Source organism: Rhinolophus sinicus, linkage group LG06 (assembly GCF_036562045.2).
Source record: "Rhinolophus sinicus isolate RSC01 linkage group LG06, ASM3656204v1, whole genome shotgun sequence".
NCBI lineage: Eukaryota > Metazoa > Chordata > Mammalia > Chiroptera > Rhinolophidae > Rhinolophus > Rhinolophus sinicus.
This window is the reverse complement of record NC_133756.1, coordinates 159,313,450-159,339,873: the sequence shown is the minus strand read 5'-3', so window position 1 is coordinate 159,339,873 and position 26,424 is coordinate 159,313,450. Positions and strand designations below refer to the sequence as shown.

General features: G+C 59.5%; 2 protein-coding genes across 8 annotated transcripts in view; one reads left to right on the top strand and one right to left on the bottom strand.

Moving 5' to 3' along the window:
* The window catches only part of FLRT1 (fibronectin leucine rich transmembrane protein 1), a 78,268-nt gene extending 55,236 nt beyond the window's left edge, over window positions 1-23,032 (bottom strand). For 2 of the 3 annotated variants that reach the window (XM_019717845.2, XM_074336538.1), the window contains exon 1: window positions 22,590-23,031. The gene's annotated coding sequence lies outside the window, so the exon portion shown is untranslated. Of the gene's footprint in view, window positions 1-22,589 lie in introns of all 3 variants that reach the window. The other variant, XM_074336539.1, reaches the window with a different exon arrangement.
* Window positions 1-26,424, top strand: part of MACROD1 (mono-ADP ribosylhydrolase 1) — a 143,931-nt gene that overhangs the window by 87,907 nt on the left and 29,600 nt on the right. The gene's annotated exons all lie outside the window — the stretch shown is intronic.

Genomic DNA, 26,424 nt, shown 5'->3' with positions numbered 1-26,424 from the left:
CAGGAGCAGGAAATGAGCGGCCGCAGAGCGTGTGGAGCGGGAAGCTGTTCAGTGTCATCGGCCTTATCTGGGAACAGGCTGCCCAATTACAGGGCTCTGCCCGCTGCACTCAGCAGCTGCCGGCTCAGCTGCGGCCCCCTCCCCAGTGTCCTCACTGTATCTCCAGGCCTGGGGCATCTGCTGCCCCTTCTGGAAGGCACGAGACAGCTGCCCAGAGAGGCCTGCCCTAGTACTCCCCTGCTCCAGGTATACAGCTGGAGACGCCCCTCCCAACCCAGCCTGGCATACAGGGGAGCAGTGACAGGCCCCACCCCCTAGGTTCTCCCTACCTGCAGGTGCCTGTCCAGGCTGAGCCCCGTCCCAGGCTGCCTCCTCTCCTAGGCACCCCTTTAGGCTGGGAACTGAGATGAGCAGTGAGGGGCTCTTAGTGGGGCTGTCAGGGGTCCCCAGCTGCCCCAGCCCAGGGCTCCCTCAGGGCAGGAGGAGCAGATGCCCTGCCCCTTCTACCAGCCACCACATGAGAGGATTAATAATTCTGTGGGTGGACAACGTTCAGAAATGCAGCACCACCGGGGGCTGTGACAGGGTGTCATCTACTAGATAAATAGGACTATAACGAGTTTGCAGTTGCACAGAACGCAGCCCAATATTAGCAGATCATACTGTGGCTCACAGATCGGAGAGGGGACGGCTGTCCCAAGAGGGCTGAGCCAAGGGTAGCGCTGGGCTACCCTTCCTGACCAGAAATGGTGAGGCACCCAGATGGAAAGAGAGCTGGTTTTGGGATTGGCCCTGCCTGAGTTCAAACCCTGTGACTTCACCAATTCATGCGTGCCTCCATTTCTGCATCTGTAAAGTGGGGGAGCTGCTGCCTGCTGGGGGTTGCTGTGAGAACTCAATGGGTTCGTGAACGTAACTCTTAGCACCACATGAGCAGAGTAAATACTCAACAAATGACTGTCCCCTTCCTTCTCTTCTCACAAGAGCCTTGTCAGACCCCCCTTCCTAGGAAGGTCTCTCTCGGGTCTGTAGACCGAGAGAGGGAGACCCTGCGTGAGGGGCACCTTTCCGCAGCCCCCTCTCCTGACCTGGCCCTCCTCTGTGGCCCACGGGTGACAGGTGCTCAGCGGGGCTGCCCCTTCCACAGCACATTTACGTGCCCTCCGGGGGCCACAGAGATGTGAGAGTCCCCTTTCTGTTTGAAGACCCCCTTCCAGCAGGCCGAGAGGAGATGCACCTGGAGTCAAGGTCCCCAGGGTTCGAGTCCTGGTTGGTCCTTCACCAGCCAAAGAGCCTCAGGAAGTCAGCTCCTCTGCCCCTCTCTCGGGCCTGTTTGGCCCTGGAGAACACTGACTCGTCTCCGTGCCAGGCTTGCTCACTAACTGGGAAGGGCTGGGGCTGTGATATCTGGCTCCTCTCTGTCCTCGGTGCTGGCACGAAGTCTGGCACCAAGTGGTCACTCCCCACGAGGTTCTAATTCCATCTCAGCAGGTGAAACTACTTACCAAGCAGGAGCTGTGCCCGAACAGGGCAGACGAGGAGTCCCGCTTCCCTCCGGCCGGCCGGAGCACAGGGACTCCACCTGCTCTCAGTCCACAGGTGGGGGCGACTGGGTGGCTGGGGCTGCTCCTCCCCTAAATCCAGCCCCCAACCAGCTGGCCCCAGAGACTTCGTTCCCACAAGAGCCCTTTCCCCCAGCCTTACACACCTGGGCTAGCTGAGGCGCGGAGTGGCGCAGGGGCCACCAGGGCCACCAGGCACTCAGGAACCAGACGAGCATACTGAAAGCCCTGTTTAGTGAAAGCCGGCGTGGTAAAGACTGGCCTGCAGGGAGAGGCCGGACAGTGGGGGTGGCCAGGGGAGCCTTCTTAGGGGAAGCGATACTGGAGCAAAGCCCAAAAGGAATGCCAGAGCAGGCCTTCGCTGGGTAGGGATGCCAGGATGGAAAGGAGGGGCTGTCCTTGTGGCAGGAGCCTGGAGCCTGGAGCCTGGGGGATATAAACATGATGAGAGACAGGGGGCCTTCCCTAAGGGATGGGACAGCACCCTCCCCAAGTGCCTCAGACCCCTGACTTCAGCCTGGGTTTCATACCACCCCCACCTCACATCACAGAGCCCCAGGATTGGCCTAACTGTCCCTAGTGAGAGCTACTAGTGGAGAGAGCCCCCAGGGGTCCCTCTCTCCCACAGCCTGTTGGCTCTGCATCTTCTCCATAACCAGTCCTGCCTGCTGCCTCCCAGACTCAGGACTCATCACCCAGCCCCATCACTCTGGGCTGTGAGGGCTGGGGGCGGAGTCGGGCTGGTGGCCCACCTGGCCCCTGGCTGTCACTTACAGATGGAAACCTGGGTTCAGTCTCTCCATCTGTCTGTCCATCCTCTTGACAGCCTCCTGTATCCCACAACTGCTCCCCCTTCCTCACCATCCTCCTCCCTGCAGACAGCTTGGTTGGGCTGTAGGTGTGAATTTCCACCGGGAAAGGGGGCCTGTTCCTTCTGGTACTGAAGCAGAGCCTGGGGTGGAGGGGAGCTGGAAGCCATGGGGGGGGTTCAGGGGGCAGGAGTGGCTGCGCCCTGGAACCCTGCAGACCATGGCTGAGGTCCGGCTGTCTTGGCCTCTCTTGTGGGCTCAGCTGCCACAGATCCTCTGGCGAAGTCACACAGGTGTTTGCATCCAGGCCTGGATGGCCCAGAAAACAGCAAAGCAGGCTGTGGTCCCAACTGTCTTGACTGCATATCAGCAGGGGGAGCTCAGAGTAGACTCCTAGCCCCCTTTCCTCTTCTTCCTCTCCTAATACAGCCTCCTGCCAACCTTGCCAGCAGTGAGGACAAACTGCTCTCCCATTTTGTGGATGGGTGGCCCGAGACCCAGAGAACTGACAACGTATCTTGGGGGCCTGTCATTCACATGAGCTCCCCGAGTGCCCACGTGGCCGTCAGCAGGAGCCAGTGTGGCCTCTGCCCCACCCTGCTGTCTCCTGCCTGCTCCAGCAGTCCCAAAGGGACAGGAGCACACCCAACAGTCACGAGGCAGGCCTGGTGCTAAGAACTATACCCAGACTCATGCCCTCTCTACGGAGGGGGAAACCGAGGCAGTACAGAGGAGCAGGGGACACACCTGGCACTCACCCCACGGCCCACCCTCTGTAAATATTCCCTGCTTGTCTAACGTGCCAGGCCCTGGGGAACAGACAGCACTGAGGCTCCTGGCCCCGCAGAGCTCACTGTCTGGTGGGGACAGGCTATAGATAGAAAATGTCACGTTGTGCCCCGTGCTGGGAAGGACACGGGTGAGATGCCTCCCACTTCCTCCTTGGCCCTGGTGGGGGGAGGCCTGAGGGAGAGGGACAGGCAGACCCTCAGCTGCCCAATCCTCATCCACACCCATCCCCCCAGGCCCCCGCCCCCACCCCCGCCTGCGCAAAGCTCCTTTCCCTTGTGGTGCCTGCTAATGAAGGGCAACTCCACCCACCCAGAAACCCGGCTGCTTCCAGCTGGTACTCAAAGAGGTGTCTCTGAGTGTGATGACTGCGTTTGTTCCCAGTTCCTGTCTCCCGCCCCCCACAGTGTTCCTCTCAAGGTAAATCAGAGGCAAAACTATACTGGCTGCCCCTCGCCCCCACTCTGGGCCCAGCAGAGCACCTCGTCCAGGCTGGGCTCTGTGCCAGGTCCTGTACTGGGCACGGCAGTTTCGGGGGATAACTAAGGCCCAGGGCTGCTCTCAGAACACACTGGTTGGCCATGATGAGGGTCAACTTCTAGACCAGGCTAGGAGAAGCAAGGAGGGCTTCCTGGAGGAGGTCATGTCAGCACAGAAAAGGAAGAAAAGGCAGGTGGGAGCCAGACTGCAGAAGTTTGGGAAATGGCAGGTGGGAAATTCATCAACCATTTTGAGAAGTGTGGCTGTGAAGGAGAGGAGAGAGAGGGCAGTAGCTAGAGGGGAAATGGAGATTCAGGGGTTGTTTTTAACAGGAGACACTAAGTGTCCTTAAAAGCTGACTGGAAAGTGCCACCGGAGGAGAGTGGCCACTCAAGAAGAGAGAGTATGAGTGCCAAAGGGAAGACCCATCAAGGCAGGAAGGGGCTGGCCAGGTGGGGGTAGAGGCCAGGACCAAGAATGTTTATAGGTTGGGTAGCAAGATAAAGGGAATTTCTGTTCTCTGAGAAGTGAGAGACGAGGTCCTCTCTCTCTCCCCAGGAAACACCCACCCATTTAAAAGATGAGAAAACTGGTCCAGGAAGATTCCACGGTTTGCCCTGGTGCACAGCCCACATGGCGCCCACAGGCTGCCTGCTGGCCTGCACTCTGTCAGGCGCCTCTGGGCTGAGGGGACAGGAGGGGTGAAGGCCCCAAGGGCACCCTGCGAGAAGCCCAACGCACACTGTCGTGCAGGGAATCCAGCAGGGTCTCTGCTCCCGCTCCCCACACTAGAACGCAGGATAATGGTGAGGCCAGAAAGGAACACCCACGGAGCCATGAGTATGGGAGTCATATCACTATATTCTCGCTGGCGGCTGGGTTGGAGAAACAGGAAACAGGAGCCACACAATTCGCAACCCTCACTGCTCCGCTTACAGGCTCAGCCACCATCTTCTTGCTCGCCCCCATTTTCCGCTAGCGTAGCCACAGCAGTTATATTAGTGGCCAATGGCTCACTGGTTACAGCTGATGGCCAACTAGCCACAGTTGATGGCCATTTACTACCTGAGCCAGCACCTGTCTATGTGAGGCCGCGAGCCTGGAAACTACTTTCTGGGGTTCTGTCCCCACACCCACTTTGTTGATATAAGCCAGATAGGCCACCCTGGATTTATAGGGAAGCATGTTTTCCAAAGCGCTCACATCAGACCCGCTGCCTAGGGCACTCAGACTCCTAGGGAGTCGGCCGCTGCCTTCCTTCACAAACTTGTTAATAATCCCAGGTGTCAGGCAGCCCTTCCTCTCTGTCTAACCTAAATCTCCCTGGTCATGGCTGAGCCTACTGTCTTTGTGCGGCCCAGCCATCCTGGAGCTGGCTGCCATCTGGCCCCTCTCTCTAGTGCCTTTTGCTGGGCACACAAAGGGCAGGAAAGTGTTTGAGGCCTCACCCTCTCCACAACCTCAGTGGGTCCCCGTCTCATAAAGACATCTCCGGAGAGCTGGGGACCTCCCAGGCCACTGCCCGCGGCTCCTCTCTAAGTGGGGACTTTCCCTCAGACTCTGGCCGGCTCCCCGCTCCTGTCTCCTGCCTGGTGGGAGAAGTCTGGGGCCATTCACAGGCTGGGGCACCTCCTGCCCCAGGGCTGGGCCTCCCTTCCTGAACTGGGCTGGAGGCAGGATTCACTGGCATCACCTGGGTGGAGTGCTCAGCACTGTGCCCAATAAGTACATGGGAAGCGTTTGGTAGGGAAGCTGACTCCAGGCCGAGTCAGGTGGTAGGCAGGATGGCATGGAAGGAACCTAGGATGTGGCCTCATCTCTCAGCTGGGCCACTAGCTCTGGGTGGCCCTGAGCAGGTCCCTTCCCTTCTCCATGTGCAGGCAAGCGAGGAGCTCTGGAGCGGGAGGCAGCCCCGGGTCCAGCTCAGCATGCAGCCCCTTCTGAGCTGGAAGCCAGAGCGGGGAGCGCAAGGGGGAGGGGCAGGGACTCATGCTCCCTCAGCCCCTTTGCCCAGGCAATCACACCTGCAGAGGACCCCACTGAGCGACGTCCCTCAGGGCAGGGTGCCTGTTATCTCTCCACTGCCAGCACCAGCCCTGGGCTGTTTGTGCTGAGGCATCTGGGTTTAGAGGTGTCCCTGCAGCCTCAGATCAGCCCTGCTGCCCGCCCCCCAGGCCTGAGTTCCTGGCCACACTCCCATGGGGGACACAGATATCCCTGGCCCAGCCTGACCCAGCACCTCAGCCCCCCAGGACTGCACGCCTGGCCTAGCAGCCCCTCCAAATCCTGACCTGAAGGAAACTATGAGCTGTGACAGCCCATTTGCAGAGCCTGGCCTGGTTAATCTGCTTTGTTAAAGGCACTAATTAATTGGCTTAATTAAAAGGGTAACCTGGAAGCCAGGAGAACTACCTCCTAACGAGGCCCGAGGCTGTGCGGAAACAGCCCACAGCTGAAGAGGGAAGGCCCCCCCCCAACCCCCCCGCCTAATCCCCAGCATGCCCTTCCTAGGGCCCTGAGCCCAGCTGAGCCCCTGGATTCCTGCAGCCCCCAGCCCCCAGCCCCCATCAGCCTGGTGACTGCTGACCCTCTCCTGCCTCACACGCTTCTCAGTGGGGCTCAGCATGCTGGTGGGAATCACAAATCCCACACTCACAGGCACCACTTGATTGCAGTTAAGAGCCCAGAATGTAAGCACCGGCCGAAATTAGACCATTACACCGAGCACAGACCAGTTGTAGCCAATAAAGGTTAACAGGCTTGGAGAGAGCATGGCCTGACCACACTGCACCTGTCCCAAGGGGAGCTGCGGGAGCTTTAGCAGGGGCACTGCTGGCACTGTGGCAGAACTCCACCTGGGCACGGAGCCCCTGGACCACCAGCTTCCATGATCACGAAGCTCTGGAGTCAGAACTGGGTTTAAATCCCACCTCCACCTCTAGAGGCCGGTGGTCGTGGCAAGCTGCTTTGCCCCATTCTTCCTTTGCAAAACACCTGCCTGGTACGTGGCAGCTTCCCTTCCCAGGTTGCCCTCCCCAGCTCAGCAGGAGAGAGTGCTGGGATTGATTGGCCATGTCTGCCCAGGGCAGCAGGTCTGTGTGCCACTCTGCTCCTGCCCATCCTGCCAGCCTCTGAAGAGGCCAAGTCTCCATGTCAACGTTTCAAATCTTTCCCACAGCTGGAGGAAAACAGTTCTTACAACTCCTCTCATCTTTACAAGGTCTCACAGCTCAAAAAGGTTTTTAACAGACAATATTCATTGGTGCCTCCCGCCACCTTTCAAGATTTGGAATTGAGCATTTCTAGTTTAGAATGGAGGCTTGGGGTGGCTTATCCAGAGCCATTCCCTGGCCCTCAGGGTGTTCCTTTTCACTGGAAGGAAGACAGTGAGGACATCCTTCAAGGAGAAATGTGCTCTGGTGTGGGGACCCTGCCCTCCACCTCCCCCAAACCCTGCCCAAGATGCCAGCCAAGCTCGTGAGCAGCCCCAACCTCTCGTCTGAGCAGAAATGGCATAAACACATTACAGTGTTTAGGGACCGAGTGGCCCCAGAATATCCACTCACTGCCCCTCTCGTAGCTCCTCCAGAGAGGAAAGACAGGACCTCGGGATGGGGTGGGGGTGGGCCCCAGGGTCCAAAGGAGCCTAGTTAGGGCCTAGAGTCCCTGGGGAATGGACAGGGAGTGAAACGAGAGGCCATGGGCACTCTGTCCATCATTTTAAGATGAATTCGGGTTTGTGAGGGTGGGAGACACCCATGAGCGTCTGAGGCCCAGCCCTGCCCACCTGATGGATTTGGCCTAAGGGCAGTCTGGCCAGCCCACTGTGAGGGAGATCGTCAACCACGACTCTCTGCATCCCAAGAGCTCAGGGAGCCTGAGCTCAAAGAAAAGTATTATCTGGGCCCCAAAGAAAAGTGTTATCTGGGCCCAGGGCCGGTGTACACATAGCTGTCAGCTCCCAGGCCTCTCCCACGCTGAAATTGCATTAGTGGTGTGCGTGGCCGACTGTCAGACCCGGACAGATTTAGTTTCCACTCAAACAGCTGTTAGCCTGCTCGGCCGTCAGCTCTACCGCCCGCTCGGGAGCCAGAGTGAGGCTCCAGGGAGGGGCCACCATGAGGCTGTCACCATGGACGGAGTTGGTTCAAGCCGCCAGTCCTCCACCTCCTCCCAGTTCCTCCCTGGCTTGCAGACCCATGCACCCACCCCATCACCCACTCGGGCACCCAGAGGGCTGTCAACACCGGAGTTTTCCCAGAGCTGCTTCATCCAGAGGGACCAGCCCCTTCCCTCCCCTGACCGGGCACCCGTGCTGGGCAAGCTTCTGCCCACATCATCCTATCTTGGCATCGCTGGCCCCATGTTACAGATGAGGAAACTGAGGCCTAGGGAGGTGGCTAGGTGAGTGGCCGGGGGACTGGAGCCCAGGTCTCTGGGAGCTGCACCCCAAGGATGGCATCGAAGGAGTCAACCCCCACCCAGGGAGGAGGGCAAAAATACTTGGGCCCAGACAGCTAGAGTGCATGGTGGGGGACTCAGACTGGCCCCCTGGCAAGGCTGAGTGAGGAGGATTTAGGAGTGGGTCTGAGGGGCTAGGCAAGACCACTTACAATGAGGAGGCCTTAGAGGGGATACAAGAGTGCGGCTGGGAGTGCGGGAGGCGCGGCTCAGATAATGGGGCCCAGGAGGGTCAGCCCTACGAGTCAGCACCCTGCTTGGGACGCTGCCCAGGGCCAGTGGCCCTCGGCACACTGAGCGCAGCTGTGTGCTCACTCCTGCCTCAACAGTTTGCCCTGGGCCCCCGAGACCCTGCCTGTCTTTCCCATTAGCACCCTTAGGTGCAGGGGCGAGGCACCCACCTGGAACCCAGCACAGTGTGGCAGAGAGGAACCTGCTCAGTCCACTGGCTGGTGATGTTGCTAACCGCCGCATGGCCTTCACTGGGCCAGGCTTGCACACAGCCTGTGAGGGGGAGTCTCCTCCCCAGGTAAGCCCAGGTAACAAGCACAGAGGGGGTGTGGGCACAGAAACGTCCACAGCCACATGGTCAGGAAGGAGCAGAGCCAGGACTACTGGGTCCTACCGAGGGCTGCGTCAGGCTCTGCCCATGGCTCAGCAAACACCCCGGGGCAGCAGGCAGGCCTTGTCCAGCTGCCCCCGGGCAGCCTGCACAGAAGGGCATGTAGGCAGAGCACTGGACTCAGCGTGAAGCCCCGGGGCTGAGCCCTGGTGGCTGCCAGTCCTCCAGGAGCTGCTTCTCTCTGGGGATCCGGTCGCCCAGGCTGGTGTGCGGGTCCAGGGAGACAGACAGCAGGGCTGAGGAGGGACTTGAGAGCCTGGCACCTGGCTTCCCTGCAGGGGTCACCTGGGCCCTGGCCAGGAGACACAGATGATCACCCCATCATTTCACTAGGCCACTTATTATAAATATTAATAGCATTCATTATTTCTAATCGGACATCCAAGCCTGGGCTGGCCACCAAGCTCCGAGGGAGGGGTAGGGGAGGGAGGCCCAGCCCAGCCTCAGCAATGACAGGATTTCACCTGTGGGCCCCCTAGGCTCTGCGCCCATTTCACAGATGGGGAAGCCCATCCAGCTGAGGATGAGAAGGCAGGCTCAAAAGCAGGACACGGCTGGTTTGCAACCTGCCCTACAGAAAGTCCCTAAGCTGTCTGTCTGGCCCCACGCAAAGCCCCTGTCCTTCCCCCAGCAGGCACCTCTGGGGGAGGGGACGGGCTGGTGGACCTAGGAAACCTAGACTACCCAGGGAATCTGCCCTCGGGGGTGTGGCCTGGAGGCCGCTGCCTCAGTTTCCTCACCTGTATCGTGAGGTTGATAGCACCTCCCTTATAAGGTCCTTGTTCAGATTAGTTAGTTATGCAGCTCCATGCTTAGTACTGGGCCTGGTGCGCAGGAAGTGCTGAGTTGGCTGTGCCCCTCACTCCCCGCCCAGGACAGCGCTGGTGTCCTGGTGAACAGCACAGCCTTTTGGGGACAGTGGGCCCACGGTCAATCCCTAAGGCTGTGGGACCTGGGCCAGTACCTTTTGCCGTTTCTGTGCCTCAGTTTCCCTGACTACACAGTGGGGTTGTAATACATGGTCTCGGAGGGTCCTCCAGGAGTGACTATCAGTGGGGGGGGCTCAGCCCCGAAATCCCTCAAGTCTCTAGCTGGGACTCTGTCACCTACTCCACCATCCCCGGCCTAGGAACTTGTTGCCCCACCCACAATGGTCAGGCAACCATTGCACCTACCCCGAAGGGTAAGCCTGAGGAAGGACGCAGTGGGGACTGTAAGATTGGAATCTGCCCATGACCAGGCACTCCTGTCCATTTCTCGGAGTGTCAGTTTTCTTGGCTCGAAAATGGGGTGACAGGACCACCCTCACCCAGGACTGCAGTTCAAGTCAAGTGAGATGGTTGGGAGCTCTGAGGGGCAGGGCAGCGTGGCTCGGCCTCTGCTCAGCGCAGTGGCCATTTGGGGGCTTGCCAGGGATGGCAGGACCTGGTGCTAAAAAATGGGCTCGGCTTCCATCAAATATATGGTGATGGAAGGAGAACTGAGTCTGGGTGGTGAACTCACAATGTGCTATATAGATGATGTATTACAGAATAGTACCCTTGAAACCTATGTAACTTTACTAACCATTGTCACCCCAATAAACTGTAATTTGAAAAGAAAAAGAAGAAATCATGAAATCCTAAAAAGAAAAAGGAATGGGCTCTGGAGTGAGACGCAGCATGCCCCTTAGTGTTATGTGATGTGGGATGAAGGTCTTAACCTCGCAGAGCCTCAGTTTTCTCATCTCTAAAATGGGGTGAATAACTGCACCATCTGTAGGGCTGCTTTGAGGGATCAATGAGATAATCCACATAAATACCTCTCAGCAGACATATGTCAGGAGTTCCTCGAATGACAGCAGATGTTGTCATTATTGCTGCTGCTGTTGTTATTACTATTAATTTATTCTCTAGCTTCTGCACCCCCTCCCCAGCCTGGATTGGGCCAGGGACCAGCCCCCTCCATGGTGAGCTGGGAGGGGTGGGTTCCCAGGTCCTGGCAACACAGACCACACCCATGCTCCACCATCCAGGGCAGCCCCTTCCCAAGGAGGCCCCCAGCCTCTCGCAGACAAGGCCCTGGGTCAGGGCAGGGGCAGTGCGCTGGCACAAAGGCTGGGTTCTGTCTGTGCCTGCGGTGGGGGCAGCTGCCCACGGAGGGCCCTCCGGCCACAATGAGGCCTTTGAGCAGCTGCTGCAGGAGGCAGGCTCTCCTTGGAGGCCCCCCGGCTCTCACAAGCCCTGTCTGTCTGTGAGGCCACTGGGCCAGGCAGGCAGCTGCCGTGGGGGCAGGGCCCGCGCCTGTCCTGCTGCTGGGCACACCATCTCCCCAGCCTCCTCCGGGCAGGGCAGGCTGTGGGCCTGAGAGCCAGGCAGGGCCTCCCCCTGTCCCCTCTCTGAAGGGACAGTTCCAGGCCCAGCACACAGGATATGGGAAAGCCTGTCTCTCCCACCCAGGGCTCTCACAAAGTCACAGAGCTAGGCTGTGCCTCCTTCCCGCTCTTAGTCTCAGTTTCCTCATCTGTAAAATGGAGCCTCCAAGTGCATCCCTGGGCAACTGCGAGAATCAAATGAGACGGGCATTTAACTCTCCACTCAGTTCTGTCTGGGTGGAGGCGGAAGGGCTCAGGGGATGCTGCTGATCAGCACCCCATCATTGCTCCTGCTTGGGGCCCGGCTTCATCCCTAGCTCCACCTCAGACTTGGCCAGGTGACTGAACCTCCCTGGGTCTTGCTTTCTCCTCTATAAAATGGGATAACGCTACCCGCTCCCAGAGCTGCTGTAAAGAGAAAGCTATTGATCGACAAGCTTGGGGCTCAGGAAGCCTTGGATGAATGAATGAATCCCAGATTCGCACCTCGGGGCGCCTGTGGTGAGGAAGGAGGAGTGCAGGCTCGTGGAGGTGGCACAGGTGTAAACTGCAGCCGCCTATACCATCGTATGTCACAAGTCAGATGAGAAGCCTGGGAGGCAGGAAGGGCGGGTTCCTCTTCACAGTCAGGGAGAGCTTCCCTCCGGAGGTGGCATTCACCTAATGTGGGGAGTGAGGGTGGCCTTCTGGACACAAGGAACAGCACAGTCGAAGGCTCAGAGGTGTGAGCTGTGTCATCCACAGGCCTAGTGGGGGAGGGACTAGAGGAAAGGCTATGGGGCCAGCCAGGGCCGAGCTGGGCTGGGAAGGTCTGAAATGCCAGGCCAAGGGCCTTGGACTCAACTTTTCAGGAACTAGGGAGCCACTGATGGTCTCAGAGCCAGCGAGTGACTTGATTAAACATAAATTCTCTAAATGTCTGGCAGTATCTGTGCTAGAGGGGTGGGCGTGGGGGGACATCGATGTAGCATCCCGACTGTCTGTCCCATTATTACAGCTTAGAGTGTCGGCCAGTCAGGAGTGTGTGAAGGGGACTCAGGCCAAGCAGAGCCACTGGGGCCTGACCCTCTGCAGTCTTAGTCCCAAAGCTGGCACCGCCTGGGGCTCCCCCGCCCCCCTGGGCAACCTTGCACCCAGTACAAGGGATACTTTGGGAAACCAGAGACAGCCTGGGTGCAAATCCCACTCTGCTCCTCCTTTGTGCAAATGCCATCACCTATCTTAGTCTCTGTTTCCTCATCTGTGCAAGGGGGTAGTAACCATAGCCATGCCCCACAGTGCCTCTGTGACGATTAAGTTTGACATTTTAAGGCATCTTCAGAAGGGGACCCCTGTTCCCTCTTCAGGCCTTCCTCACCTTGGAAGAAGGGGCAGGCTGGGCACCAAGGGGGAGCTGGGTCTCTGTGGAGCCCCCACCTCTCAGTAACCATGCTGAGAGGCCGGGATTCAAATCCCATCCCTGCCACTTAGAAGCTGAGTGACTGTGATTCCCTGTGCCTCAGTTTCCTCATGTGTAAAAAGGCAGTAATAAGGTTTTACTGCACAGAGATTGTGAACACTAAATGAGATGATATCCATGAGACACCCAGCACATACTGAGAACTTGGTAAATCGGCCAATACTGTTGTTAGCTCTGAATTCCACCCGTCCCCCAGAGAGGCCGAGGCCTCTTCCTGTGTTACAGCACAAAGCGGTACAGGGACTTGAGTAGCCACACGGCTGGAGGCTGCAGGGATATGGGGCCCCCCAGTCACCCCGCCCAGCAACTGGTTTCTTCTCCCCACCCTGGAGACCCCAGGAGCCATCTCTGGACTCTGCACCCTCAGAACCCAGCGAGGTTGCCACCCTTCCCACCCAAGCCAGAGTCACAGCAGCAAGAACCCCCCCACAGTCTGCACCAGAGGCCTCTGAGAGTCCCCGCTAAGCTGTAGTTCTGGGCCTGGGGCCTCTGCCCCGACTGCCACTAGCGGATGCAGTCTTCATCTCCCCAAGGCCACTCCTACCCTGGCCACAGCCCCCCCACCCCAGCTGCGCCCTGCCTTGCCCCCCCTCCTGACTTGGGGGAGGATGGTGTGCCTCCCCACTCAAGCTGCCCCAGGAAGGGCTCGTGCTGCAGAGAGCGGCTGAGTAAATAATGACATTTCCCTCTGTCCTGCACTCTGCGCCCCTTTCCCTTCCACAAATAAATTATCAACATGCCCAGGTCCCGGCGGAGTGGAGCATATCGCAGGGAACAATGAAAAAGCTTTTAATAGGATTCCAGGAGCTGCAGCCACTCGCTAATGGAGATTGCTCCGTGACCACAGGCCGCTCTCGCCCTCCTGGGCACCCCCCCACACACCCCGCGTCACTGCCCAGCTCCTCCTGGGGCACCAGGGCACCGGCAGGGCAGCCAGGCCCAGCTGGGCCACCCGCTGACGTCACAAGCAGCGTCTGGGCCTGGAGAGAAGCGCCATGCCCCCACCACCCAGACTGCTCCCCCTCAGCCCGACAGGCCAGACCCACTCACACCACTCCCAACCCCAGGCTGACCCCGCCTGGCTCTCCCTCTGGGGTTAAAATGGCACCTCTGCTGTGAGCCGTTTCCTGATGCTTCCCCCCCACTGGTGTTAAATGACGTCATATGTTGTCAAAGCCAGTGCTGGGCCTGCACACAGTGGGGCCTTAGGGGTGTGGGGGCAGGGAGAGGCCCTGCAGGAGGCTGAGGCTCTGAGATCAGAGGAAACTGCTCATGTGCCCAGGCCAATCCCCAGCTCGGGGAGGGGCATGGTTCAGGGGAAAGCAGGACAGAAAAACCTCAGGCCCTAGAGACCTCAGAGTTACCCACCATCTCTGCACCCCAGTTTGCCATCTCGGAGAGTGTTTGTAAGGACCCAGGTGGGGCTGGGACCCGTGTGCCTCAAAGGCTACCCCTCTTCAGTGTGATCTTGGGCAAGTCATTTCACCTGTGTCTGTTTCCTGGGGTAAAATCAGGATAAGAGTGCCCACTTCAGAGGTTTGTTGGGGGATTAATCTAGTTAATACCGCCGGCATGTAGCAAGTACAATCTGAGAGGGCTATGACTGCTGGGACAATGACGGCCATCTCCTTATGTGATGCTATGTCTGGGCTGAGTGACCTTGGTCCAATTACTTTGTCTGTGCCTCAGTTTTCTCTTCTGTGAAGTGGGCTGTTGTAAAACCGCAAGGGGATCCAGCACAGGTAGGGTCGTTAGTATGGTGCTTCATGACATGCAGTGTAGACAGTAAAGACTCAATAAAGGCAGCCGTCCCGTCTGACTCCAGTAAAAAGGCCTCTCTGCCACCCTCATGGGAGGAGTCAAGTCATACTGGTTCCTGTGCCCAGCTTCCTCCTGGAAGCCTGGCACACAGGAGGTGCCCAGTAAATACCCAAGGGGGTTTTGCCTGACCTGATCCCAGGGGACCCATCCTGGGAAAAGGTGACATTTGATCCCCACACTCTCCCTTTCCACAACTTGGTTCCTGACCAGTGGCTCCTACCACCCCCAATCTCAATGCCCCCAGAGTTACTCACACTCCAACCTGCCCCTTATCACAACTGAGCTATCTAGAGTCCCCTTCTTTCCCCCATTTGTCCACCCACTACCTGCATGGTTGCAGACCTCAGGGCCCGACCTCTGCCCAATGAAGGACCAGCAGGAGCTTAGCAAATGTCCCAGAGCATGCCTTCCAGGAAGGATGGTGTACTCCCGAGGTCTAGGGGCTAGTATGTGCAGCCCCTCCACAGGCCCTGAGCTCCTTGGAGTCCCAGGGCAGTCGAGCACCTCAGCCCTGCATCTGGGGGAACCTGTCCTATTTGCCCAAGTGCAGTAACTACTGGTTCCCACAAAGCCCTTGCATGGGCACTGTCACATTTAGTCTTCATACTGACCCTGGGACATGCGTTCTGTTGTTCCATTTCATTGATGTGGAGACTGAGGCACAGAGAAGGGAAGTGAGGCATCCATGGGCACCCAGCTGATAAGTAACAGAGGTAGGATTCGAATCCAAGTCCAGACTCCAGAGCCCGGGCACTGTCACCCCACAGCCCACTGCCTCGCTGTGGGTCCTAACTTCTGAATGGCCCTGGACGAGGCATGTCTCCTCTCTGCCTCCGTCTCCCTGTTCTCACAGGGGTAAGAAGACAAGCCAGGCAGAGCTTGTCCGTCAGAAGCTCCTGGAAGCTGGGACATGGCACTGCTCAGCCCTCTCAATAGCCCAAGCCTGGGGGACTCAGGGTTCAGAGTCCCAGAACCATTGTGCTGCTGGGTCCTTAGGGACCTTGTGGTCCAAACCCTTGGCCAACAGTAGTCTGGAAACTGAGGCACAGAGAGCTCCGCTGTGACTGGTGGGCAAGGGAGTGTGTGGTCTGTCTCCCTGAGACAGGTGGGCAGTCTATATAGTGTGCAGCCTCAGTGAGGAGAAGGGCTTCCAAGACCCCCGCTGTCCTCCTAGGAGCCATATCTCTGCTAGCTCCAGGCAAGTGGCCCTGCTGAGTGCCCGCCTGACTGCTCAGCTGACTGCCCTGCTCCTTCCCTGGGGTCAGAGGTTTGGCTGCAGGGCTCACAATGGCCAGGCCGCCTTGGTTGGAGCAGGGTTTGTGGAGGGGCTGTCACCCCGGCTTCCCATTCCTTTGTACCCACCCTCACCCCAGAGAGGGACCTAGGGAGAGCACATGGGCAACAGATGGCTCTGTGTGTGTGTTGGGGGGGTGGGGGGGCAGGACAGGCAGGGGGCTGCACAGGAAGCTGCCCTAGTCTGGGTAGGGGCAACCACTCAAGCCTCTTCTTTTTTTTGGGGGGGGGGGAGGGGAACAGGACTTTACTGGGGAACAGTGTGTACTTCCAGGACTTTTTTCCAAGTCAAGTTGTTGTCCTTTCAATCTTAGTTGTGGAGGGTGCCGTTCAGCTTCAAGTTGTTGTCCCTTCAGTCTTAGTTGTGGAGGGCGCAGCTCAGCTCCAGGTCCAGTTGCCGTTGCCAGTTGCAGGGGGCGCAGCCCACCATCCCTTGCGGGAGTCTGTGGTTGAGAGGACGTGCTCCAACCAACTGAGCCATCTGGGAGCTCAGCTGCAGCTCAGCTCAAGGTGCCGTGTTCAATCTTAGTTGCAGGGGGCGCTGCCCACCATCCCTTGTGGGACTCAAGGAATTGAACTGGCAACCTTGTGGCTGAGAGCCCACTGGCCCATGTGGGGATCGAACCGGCAGCCTTCGGAGTTAGGAGCAAGGAGCTCTAACTGCCTGAGCCACCGGGCCGGTCCTCAAGCCTCTTCTTGGCAGTGTCTTGGGGAGCGGGGTGTGAGGTTCATTCACCTCATAGCCTGGCTTGGGCTGGCTCAGGGAAGGCAGCTTAGGAGGGTTAGGTGTGAGCCTGTGTGTGCAAAAGTGCATGTGAGCATGTGAGAGGGGTGAGCACAAGGCACATCTGTGGCCCCATTCTGACCTGGCCCTGTCAGGACTCAGACCCTGGATAGCCCATCTGTGGCCAGTTCCGGGCCTGGCCCACCATGGGCAGCTTCCGAACCTAAGTCCCCTCACTCAGGGCAGGGGTAGCCCGAACTGGTGGCCCTGGCCAACTGGAGCCACCCTGTGCTCTATATGGGACGACTGCCCTCAGGACCACAACAAATCCCAGGATCCTGGGACTTCGAGCAGCCAGATACCTGAGCTAGAACCAGGCCTCTCAGGTTCGACCACAGAGGAGTGCGTTGTAAATCAAGGTCATCCCAGAAAAGCCAGCAGGCAGCTGCTGGGTAGGACCTACAGGGAACCTTGGTCCACAAGATCCAGAACCCAGGAGGACGTATCCCTTCAGGGCAGCTCAGCCCAGCCAATTGCATCCCCTGGAGTCCCAGGTGGCAGGTTGGACCTTCTGCTGCCACCTACACCAGCTGAGGTAGTTGTTCAATCATAGTTTCATCCTTCCTTCACCTGTTCATTCACCGTGCATGGCACTGAGCACCTACTGGGTGCCTGCCCTACACTAGGCCCTGGGGAAGCACCAGGTAATAAGATAGACACGACCTCTGCCCTTGGCCAGACCTCATCCCCAGCCCTGCCACGACTCAGGACCAGCCAGCCAGGCGTCTCCCTGCCACCCAGAGTGGCCCTGGGTACCCCCCACAGCCCATGAAAACTCAGCTTTCCCCTCTGCTCCCTCATGAGGCAGCCTTTGGCAGACCACCCCCTGGAAAGCCCATCCTGGCACCAGTGCCCAGCAGCATTTTGAGGACCTTTTTCCAGGCATTTCCCAGGCGTCATGGGGGTGAGAAGTGGGGGATGATGGGGGACGAATCGACAAAAGCAATTTGCTTCTGTGGATAAATGCCATCTCTTCTCTAAAGTCAGTCTCTCTCTCTCTCTCTCTCTCTCTCTCTCTCTCTCTCTCTCCCCTAAATCTGTGTAATCTGGTGCCAACGATTAATTCAGGCAGAAGGAGGGAAAGGGGAGCAAAAAAACTGCTGCCACAGAGCTGCTTCTCTAGATCTGTGCAGGCAGGAACAGCCAGGACGAGCGCCTCTGCGACCCCAGTTTTAATCCCAGTTTTAATTAAGTACAAAGCCATCTACAAAACAATCCAGCCACTGCCTCCCTGCCAGGGAGTCCCCCCTCCTGAGCAAGCCTGTAGCACTTGGGCCCCGGCTGCCACTGGATGCCTGGGTCCTGCACTCTGCGTGGGAGGCAGTGTCCCCTAGTGGTTAGCTGAGCCCCATACAGCTGGCTCCTGGTGCCTCCAGGACACCCCACCTTCACTCCCTCTTCCCCCAGCACCACCCCCTCTGTCCAATGCCCCATCTCCATACTGGGGACATTCAGAACCAGGAGAGGGTTTCTAAGGAACCCCCTTCATCACTAGCAGCCCTCAGTCTACACCAGAGCCACTGCCCCCATCACAAACAAGCCCAAATATTCTCCCTTCCGCCCCATCAGATACTGGGTTAGCCTGTCCACATAGGTGACTACACAGCTCTCAGGAACAGGACACCCCACGCCTTAGGCCCAGGAAGCCCACCCTTCCAAGGGCGCACCCGGGAGGACTGGCATATGGTCCTTGAGGCAGGCCCAGGAATCCTGAGATATGGAGATGGACAGGCCAGCAGGGCCCCAGGGAGACTGACAGGCCACAAGCTCTGAACAGACCATAGTCCAGATGCCTGCACGTGCTACATGCCCCAGCCCCTCATGCTCCTCACACCGGCCAGGTGTCTGCACAGAACCCCTTCTGTTGGTTCTGTCCACCAGGCCCCTCGTTCCTGTCCCTTCTCTCTGACTCCTGCCCCTGCTTCACAGCTTGGCTGAAGCACCCCTTCCCCCAATCCAGGGCGTAGCAGGTTCTTGTGTCACCCAAGCTCACAGGGCTGCCTTCTCACCTTCAGAGCCCAAGGCTCTGTAGTGGGAAGGGAAATATCTGACTTCTGTCTGACCCCCCACTCCCAATTACACGTTCCCTGATGGCAAGACTTACGGCTGCTTTCGTTTCCCCTTTTTCTCCCAGAGCCCAGCACGCTGCCTGGCCCATAACCTGTGCTCAACACCTATCGAATGAGTGCATGAATGAATGAACGAAAGAACGAACGAACGAACGAACGAACGAACAGGAAAGGAGGAAGGAAGGGAACTATAGAAGAGCCAGGGGTGGTGGGCAGAGTGCCTTGTGGGCTACCTCCCCGACCTGCTGCAGCAATGCCTAAGCCCAACGTCCCCTCCCGCCTTCCCCCGGCCCCACACTCACTGGCCCCAGCTCTCAGGGGTGTGGGGCACCACACACAAGCCCAACGGTGGGAGTTTCAAACCCCAGGGCTGCAGCAAATCCAGCAAACAACTTCCACAAGGTGAGCTGAGGCCCCCAAATGCTGCCATCATCTGCAGAGCCGCTGACCCTGGGGAGCAGCTGGGCTCTGGGGGCTGCCCGCGGCATAAACAGGCATCCACCGGCCGCTCAGGCAAACACAGGCCTGCACAAACACTACCCTTCTCCGTGCAGCCCTCTGCTCCAGCTGCTGCTAGGGAATGCCAGGCCAACGGGCGGGGTGGGCACACGGCCGGTCCGCTCCCCCCACCCCAGCCTTCTCAGAGTGACTGCCCCATGGCAGAGGACAGAATGCAGCTGCCTGGTGCCCTGGCACAAGCCGGAGCAGCCCTGAACTTTGTCTTGGGGAGAAGAACCCAGGTTCTGGGAAGGGCCCCCCACCAAACCCACACAGAGGGCTGTGCATCAAGGGCAGTAAACCGGCCCCACCCTCCTCCCAGAGCCCTGGCAGCCTCTCCCGATGGTGCCACCCCCACCCACCCACTGCAGGCACTTCGGACCTCCAGTCACACCCTCGTCCCTCCCTCCACTTCTTGTCCACACGCTCACTCAGCCCATCCCAGGAGGGCCCCGAGGGTAAACCCCAGCCTCACTCCGTTTACAATGCCTCAGTCCTGGACATCCCCACTGTCCCTGGCGGCCCGGCACTGAAGCTGACACCCCCGGCCAGCAGCCGGGTGAGCTCTCACTGGGAATGGGCTTCGGCGGCTGGGTTGAGGGCCGAGTCAGTCCTTCCTGCCAGTCCAAGGCCTGAAGAAGCTGGAGGCCCTTGGCCCAGCATGACCCAGGGGTGGGGAACACAGAGGGCCCACATTGCCAGGCATAAATTCTGTGCTAGAAGGTTCTTAGGCTTCATTTCATAGTGGGTACCCCCAAGAAGGGCACTGCTGTTACCCCACTTTATGTATGAGGATGTTGCCCCACGACATCCAGTCACTTGCTCGAGGTCAGCAGGCCAGATAGAGACACCCTCCAAGACCCCAGCACCCTGGGGCAGAAGGGCTGGCCCAGCCAGGCTCCCACAGCCCCAGACAGGCCCATCTCAGAGACCATGCCACTTCTCAGCCCTGACTCCAGGGCAGCCTGGCTGGCTGGGATGGCAGCTGCCAGCAGGTCCCCAGCTCCCAGAGACACACAGTGGAACCATCCACAAACCTGCTCACTGTCATTCCTGAGCCATCTGCCCCTTCCCCTGGCTGGGGGCAGGCTGCCCCTAGAGGCCCAGAGCCTGCCAAGCATGCTGCACCCAGCACCGAGCTCCCTTCCTCCCTGCCTCTGCCCGCTGCCTCTGTCCTACCTGACTACCCCAGGGGCCTCATCCTCCCCTGTGCCAGGTCAGCCACTTCTTAACAACTACCCCTGCACTGGACCTCTGTGGCAGTCAGCCGCTTCCAGGCCTGCCTGTCTGTCCCGAGGCACCTGCCGTTCAGGTCCACCTAGAGCTCCGGTCCAGTCCGTCTCTCAGCTCACTTAGAAGCGAACACACACCACCTGCCCGTCTTTTGTGTGCTGCCCTGCCCTGCCACACTCTGTGCCCACATATCCTCACGTGGTGGAACAGCTGCTGTATCCCCCTGTGCAGGCAAGGAAGCGGGGTCCCCAGAGGCTGCAGGCCTGGGGTCACCCAGTAGGTGACACAGGCTCAGCCACCAGGCCTCAGTCTGCACAGAGCCGAATCGTTCAGGCCACCGGCCTCCCCACAGAGCCCTGGCAGCAGGTTATACGATGGGGTGGCAGTACCCCTCTGCACCGCCGCCTTAGAAACCAGCTGGGTGGACCTCCCAGGGGCTCGTGATGGGAGGTCCCGGAGGAGGTGTGAGGGAAGGTGCTACTGCCTCTACGGGTCAGCATCAGGCTGAAATCCACCCAAAGCCCCTGGCTGGGGAGAATCTGACCCCCCCAACCCTCTGAGGCCTCTGCAGTTGCCCTCAGTCCTCGGGGACCCGTTTAGTCCACTTCACCCCATTTTATATTGCAGTCCTCAACCCCACACACTCAGCTTTGGGATGTGGGTATAGTCAACCCCATTTCACCAACAAGGGAAACAGGCTTAGAGAGGTGAAGGGACTGGCAACCAGTAAGTGGTAGGGCGAGGGCTCACAGTCCCTGCAGGCTGCGGCAGCCCCAGGCATGCCTGGCTTGAACTCACGCTGGGGAGGCTTTTAACGGAAGTGTCCAGTCTCTGTCTAGATGGGGTCACGGGGCTGGGGGTGCATACACACACACCCCGACTGCCCTTCTCTCTCTGGCTCTCAAACCTGCCCATGGTTGGCTCTTCAGCCAGGATGAGACAGCCTCTTGGCTCCTCCTGCCCCTCAGACCCACCAGGGCCCCCTCGATGCCCACCCCGCTGGGCAGCACCCCCTCCCGGGCGCAGGCCCTGGCAGCTCAGACCATTTCCATTTTAAACCTCTGAGGAAGCCCTGAACAGTCGCCCACGGAGTCGGCACCAGCTGACAGGTGATGTTTGCGCTTCTCCTCCTGGGGCTGGCAGGAAGAGATGCACTTGGCTTTTACTCCAGAAACCGAGACTTGAGCCCTGAGCGTGGCCGTCTTCCTCATGCCTGCTGGGCAGAGAGGGTCATGCCCCAGCACACATCCCTCTGCTAGGGGCATCCTGCATCCTGCAGGGTTTGGTGCCCCACACAGCAGCCACCTCACCAACTCCTAAGCCACCTGGGGAGGGTGCCAGGAGGGGCAGGTCTCCATCCACCCTGAGAGCGCAGGGGCCAGGGTGGGGCAAGGCTGGACCCCAGCAGCCCCCAACCTCCCCCCAGCCTGGGCTTTATTTATTCACATCAGGGATCTGGCATGGGCTGCAGGGGCCTGACACACCCCAGCTGGGCTTTTTCTCTTAAAATCACACACGCAGAGAGCCTCGCAGCCCTGAGGAGCCACCAGGAAGCCTGGGGCAGCTCCCTGATGTCGCTGCTCCACAACTTTCTCCTCCTGCGAGAGCTCTGATCAGCCACGGTTCCCTGCAGCTGGGCAACGACACTCCCCAGCCTTCCGCGAGGAGGGGCGTGAGCCTGGCCTCCGGCTTGGGCGGGGGGGGGGGGGGGGGACCTGCTGCCCCGGCCTCCAGCCAGGCAGTCCCACCATTCCAGCGCCAGGTGCACCACCCCGGCCCCCTGGCCCGCACACGGCTGACAGTCCACAGCGCGCATGGAAAGGGAAGTTGGAGGCTGCTTATGGCCCCCTTGAAGTCGTTTTAAAAATAAAACCTCGCTCCAACCGTGACTCACGCGGTTGGTAGGGACCGGAGCGCCGCGCCTGGGCCGGCTGGCTGCCTCTCTCCATGTACCCCAAGCCCTCGGGTTCCTGGGTGCGAGGCTGGAGCCTGAACCAGCCAGCCCAACCTGAAGCCCCTCACGGGCCGGGCCGCCTCCCTGGGGGCGCAGCGAGGGCTCGGACTGGGGCTCCGGCCGAGTCCCCGCCCTTTCCAGCCTCGGCTGGAGAGAGTGGAGCCGCCGGGCGCGCACCCCGCGCCTCCCGGTGGCGGAGCCACTGTCGCCGGCGCTCGACTGTCGACTCGGGGGCCCCCCACCCCAGATCCCAAAGGCGGCGTGGTGCCCGCGGCGCTGGGGCACAGCCGGGCAGCCTGACCCCGCGGCTCCTTCGTGTACTCCCAGCCCCCGCCCCGCTGGCCCCGGCGCCCCGTCCCGCTCGAAGAGCCCCCGGCCCCCGCCCGGTGCAATCTTTCTTACCTGCGCTGAGGCCAGGAGGCGGGTCTCCTCGGGAAACTTTGCGGCGACGGCTGGAGCCTCAGGGGTTATTCCAAGGAGCGGGCAGGAACCGCAGCCGGAGGGCGCCCAGGGGGGGCCGAGAGAGGAGCCCCCGCCGCGCAGCGGAGCGCGGTGGCGGGCCCGGGGCGAGGGGTGCGCGGCGTCGCATCTGCCCGGCTCGGGCGCCCGGCGGAGCCGCTGGGGGGTGCGCAGGCGGCCGGGTGCGTGTGCCCGGTTGGGTGCGCTCGGCGGGGCGAGGGCCGGCAGCAGTGCCTGCGCGAGCGGCGGCGGCGAGCAGGGCGCGGGGAACCAGGCTGGGCGGCCGCCTCTCCCCTCGCGGCGGCGGCGGCGGCGGCAGCGGCGGCGGCGGGGGCCGTGCCTGCAGGCGCGGAGCGGCAGGGAGGGGAGGAGAAGGGGGAGGCAGCGGGCGCGGGGGGCGGGGAGGAGGCGACGGGGGCGGGGGCGCCGCGCTGCGCACTGGCCGGCGGGACCCGGAGCGGGAGGCTGCGCCGCCGCGCGGGGACTGGGGCCCAGCCCGGGAGAAACGGCATCCGCGTCCTCCTCCCCCTGCCCCGGGCGAAAATGGCTGGGGGGCGAGGGCAGGAGCTTAGGGAGCCGGCCCCCCTGGGGGGCGAGGAAGGAGGCTCCCAAAGCCAGCCTCTAGCTCAGGGGCGGGGGAGAGAGAAACGGGTTCTCGCTCACGCGCAGCCTCCCCTTACACCCCTCCTCTCTGCGCCCACTCATTCATCCATTCTTCCAAGTATCCATTCATTCATTCGTCTGTCCACCCATGCATTCATTCACTACCAGGTACCCACCGCCTACTCTGTGTGCCAAGGTAACCCCTTCCTCCCTGCCTGGCGCCCCTTCCCCATGCAGACCCCCTCACCTGCACTTGCTCTCTAAACACCCAGCCCTCCCTGTGCTGTGCCTCACCCAGCTGCCTCAGCCTGCAGTGCCCAGGTCACATCCCAACCCTGCCCCTCCCCTCACTAGCGGATTTTGACCTTGAGCAAGTTACTTAACCTCTCCAAGCCTCAGCATCCTCTGGTGAAAAATGGGAGCATTAACCACCGACCCCAGAGGGTTGACATGAGGGTTGAAGGAGACTTTGAATAGAAAGGTGGCTAGGGCGGTGTCTGGCACACATTAGGGAAATGTCTGCACCTGTTGTGTGGGGTCTGGGAGGGGCGTTGGAGGGCTGCTCTGAGTTGAGTCCCTGCCTCTGCCTAGAAACCCCCCCCTTTCCTGGCCCCACTGCCTGCAGGTCCACACCCAGACTCCCCACAGTCTGGCTGGGACCCCTCCCCCCTCCCACCCACTGTCCCAACCCCAGGTCTGTGTCAGGCACTCGCAGGGGCCCAACACATCCTACTCTTTGCTGTCCTACAAGGCCTGGCCAGACCACCTCTCCTCTGGGATGCCGGCCCAGATTCCCCCTGGAGGAAGGTCAAGTCAGATATACCTGAACCCCCTCCTGTGCTCTCCCCGCCCTCTTTCTCCAAGCCCAGGAGCGGAGGCTTCTGCTGCCTCTGCCCTCACAGTGAGTACCCCTGCCTTTGGCCTTCTTGCCTCTCCCTCCTCACCTCTCCCTTCCCATTTACCTCCTCTTGACTCCCTTTCTTCTTTCTCCGCTTTACTCAATTCACCAAACAGCTATTTTTTTCTCCCAATTTTTATTTATTGCCCAAATGACATTATACCAACAATAAACGAAAGAAAAATCACCCACAGTGCCACGGCGCAGTGGCATCAACTGTCTTCATTCCTCTGCGCCCTTCCAGGCTTGTCCATGCACTGTCTGCTGTCATTTTTACAGAGCTGTGGTTTCCGGTCCACCGGCCCAGACTCCCGGACGAATGTGGGGGCCCTGGGGCTCTTTCATCTCTCCATCATGGCACTTAGCATGTTGCTCAGGAATTATGTGCATGTCTTCCTCTTCTTCTTACTGGATCCCTTGAAGGAGGGACGCCTTCCATCCCTGCTGCCCACATGCCAAGCACAGGGCTGGCACAGAGAAGCACTCGGTGCCGTGGAGTGGAATGGATGGTATGGATATAGCTCTATTTGACATGTTGCTCTTAGATATCAAAATATCATCTTCATAATTGTGGTTTTAATGGCTGCATGATATTCCCTCTGGCTGATGTACTGTAAACTCGCTCAGCCGTGCCTGGTGGCTGCATACAGTTACTGTCTCCCGAGTGCTTTTGGGGCACCAAAGACCAAAAGTGAATCGGGCCCTATTGGACCCCACCCTGACAAAGCTGGGAATCCAGCAGGGTGGGGATGGGCACCCAGACAGTTAAGGGCTTAGCAAGATCATGCTGAAACACCTGTCAGTGCCACATGACCCCAGGACCCAGGGGCCAAGTCCACAGGGACATGCAAGGACAGCTTCCCAAGGGAGGTGGCTCTTGAGCTGGGTCTTGGAGGGTCAGGGGGAATGTTCTGGGCAGACTCCAGAAGCTCATTCCGGTTTGTTCACAGGAGCTGTGACATGAAAGATCCCGAGGTTTGGAGATGAGGAATTCTTGGTCAGAGTTGGGGAGGGGGATCGGGGGCCATGGTAATGATGAGGTGACTGATGTCAGCCAAGCCAGGTGTGCAGGGCCTTGAACAAGCCTGGGGAGTCTGGCCTTTATCCTGGAAGGAGTAGGGTGCCAGGGAGGTAGTGTAAGTACAGCCTGAGCACCATCAGCTATGACATTCAGAAAGATCGCCTGTTCATTCAACACTTGCTGAGCCCCCATGTGCACTAGTCCGCAGTGACGGTGGTGGGACCCAGGCCCAGGAGGTCTGAGCTAGTCTTCTAGCTGGGCATCCTTGGAGATGCTCTCAGCCCGAGGCAGCAAAGTCACCTGGGGACCATTTGTGGCTTCAACCTTGGGCTTGACAAGCCCCAGCTCTCCTACTCCCTGGACGTAGTAACCCAGAAAGTGTCCAGAAACTAGGTGCGGCGGGCCCTACCACTGCGCAGCCAAGGTCACCCCAGCTCTGCCCACAGCATCCCTGCCTCCCCACCACCCGCCTACCCTCGCAGCAGTCTCCAGATCTGGATTCTGTTCACCAATGCCCCACTTCCCCTCTGGTGAGCCCAGGCACTATCTTAGCCTCAGTACCCCTCAGTTTTCTAATCTTAATGGGGCTATCACGACCTCCTAGGGCTAATGTGACAGTCTCATTAGGTCCCAAGAGGAAAGTGCTTTGTATACTGTGAAGTGCTGTGACAACACAACTCACCATTATTAAACTGTTGTCAACCAAGGTTGTGCCACCCTTGGCCCTGCTCAGGCCTATTCTGGTCTGGAAGCAGGGGAATCTCATGTCTGCCCTCCAAGATCCCCAGGGTCTTCTGAGTCTAGGGGCACCTCAGTCACTGAATACCTGGCCTGCCTGGCTCCCCAATTGTGACCCCCAGTGATGCCTGGTGTACCCAGCGATGGTTCCATCAACCATGGACATGTGGCCGGTGGGCAGGTTGGCTGTGCACACCTGGCCGGGCACACAGCCCTCACCAGAATGCTCTTGCAGCTTTTCTGATCCAAGTCATAAAGCCACCACATTCCCCCACCCCCTTCTGCACTAAATCTTTCCGTCTTGCGCAGCACAGAGGCTTGGGGCTCCTCCCCAAAAGCACAGGATCAGGGTACAGGAGCAGCTGGGTGGGCCCCAGCGCAGAATATCGGGGAGAGCAGGAAGTAAGGTCCCCAGCCCAAGAGGACATCCCACAGAGGGCACTCTGGAGAGTGGGCATGGCAGGGACAAAGCCAGGCAGGAAGAAGCCAACAACCCCTGAGGATGAGTGCTGGGAGCA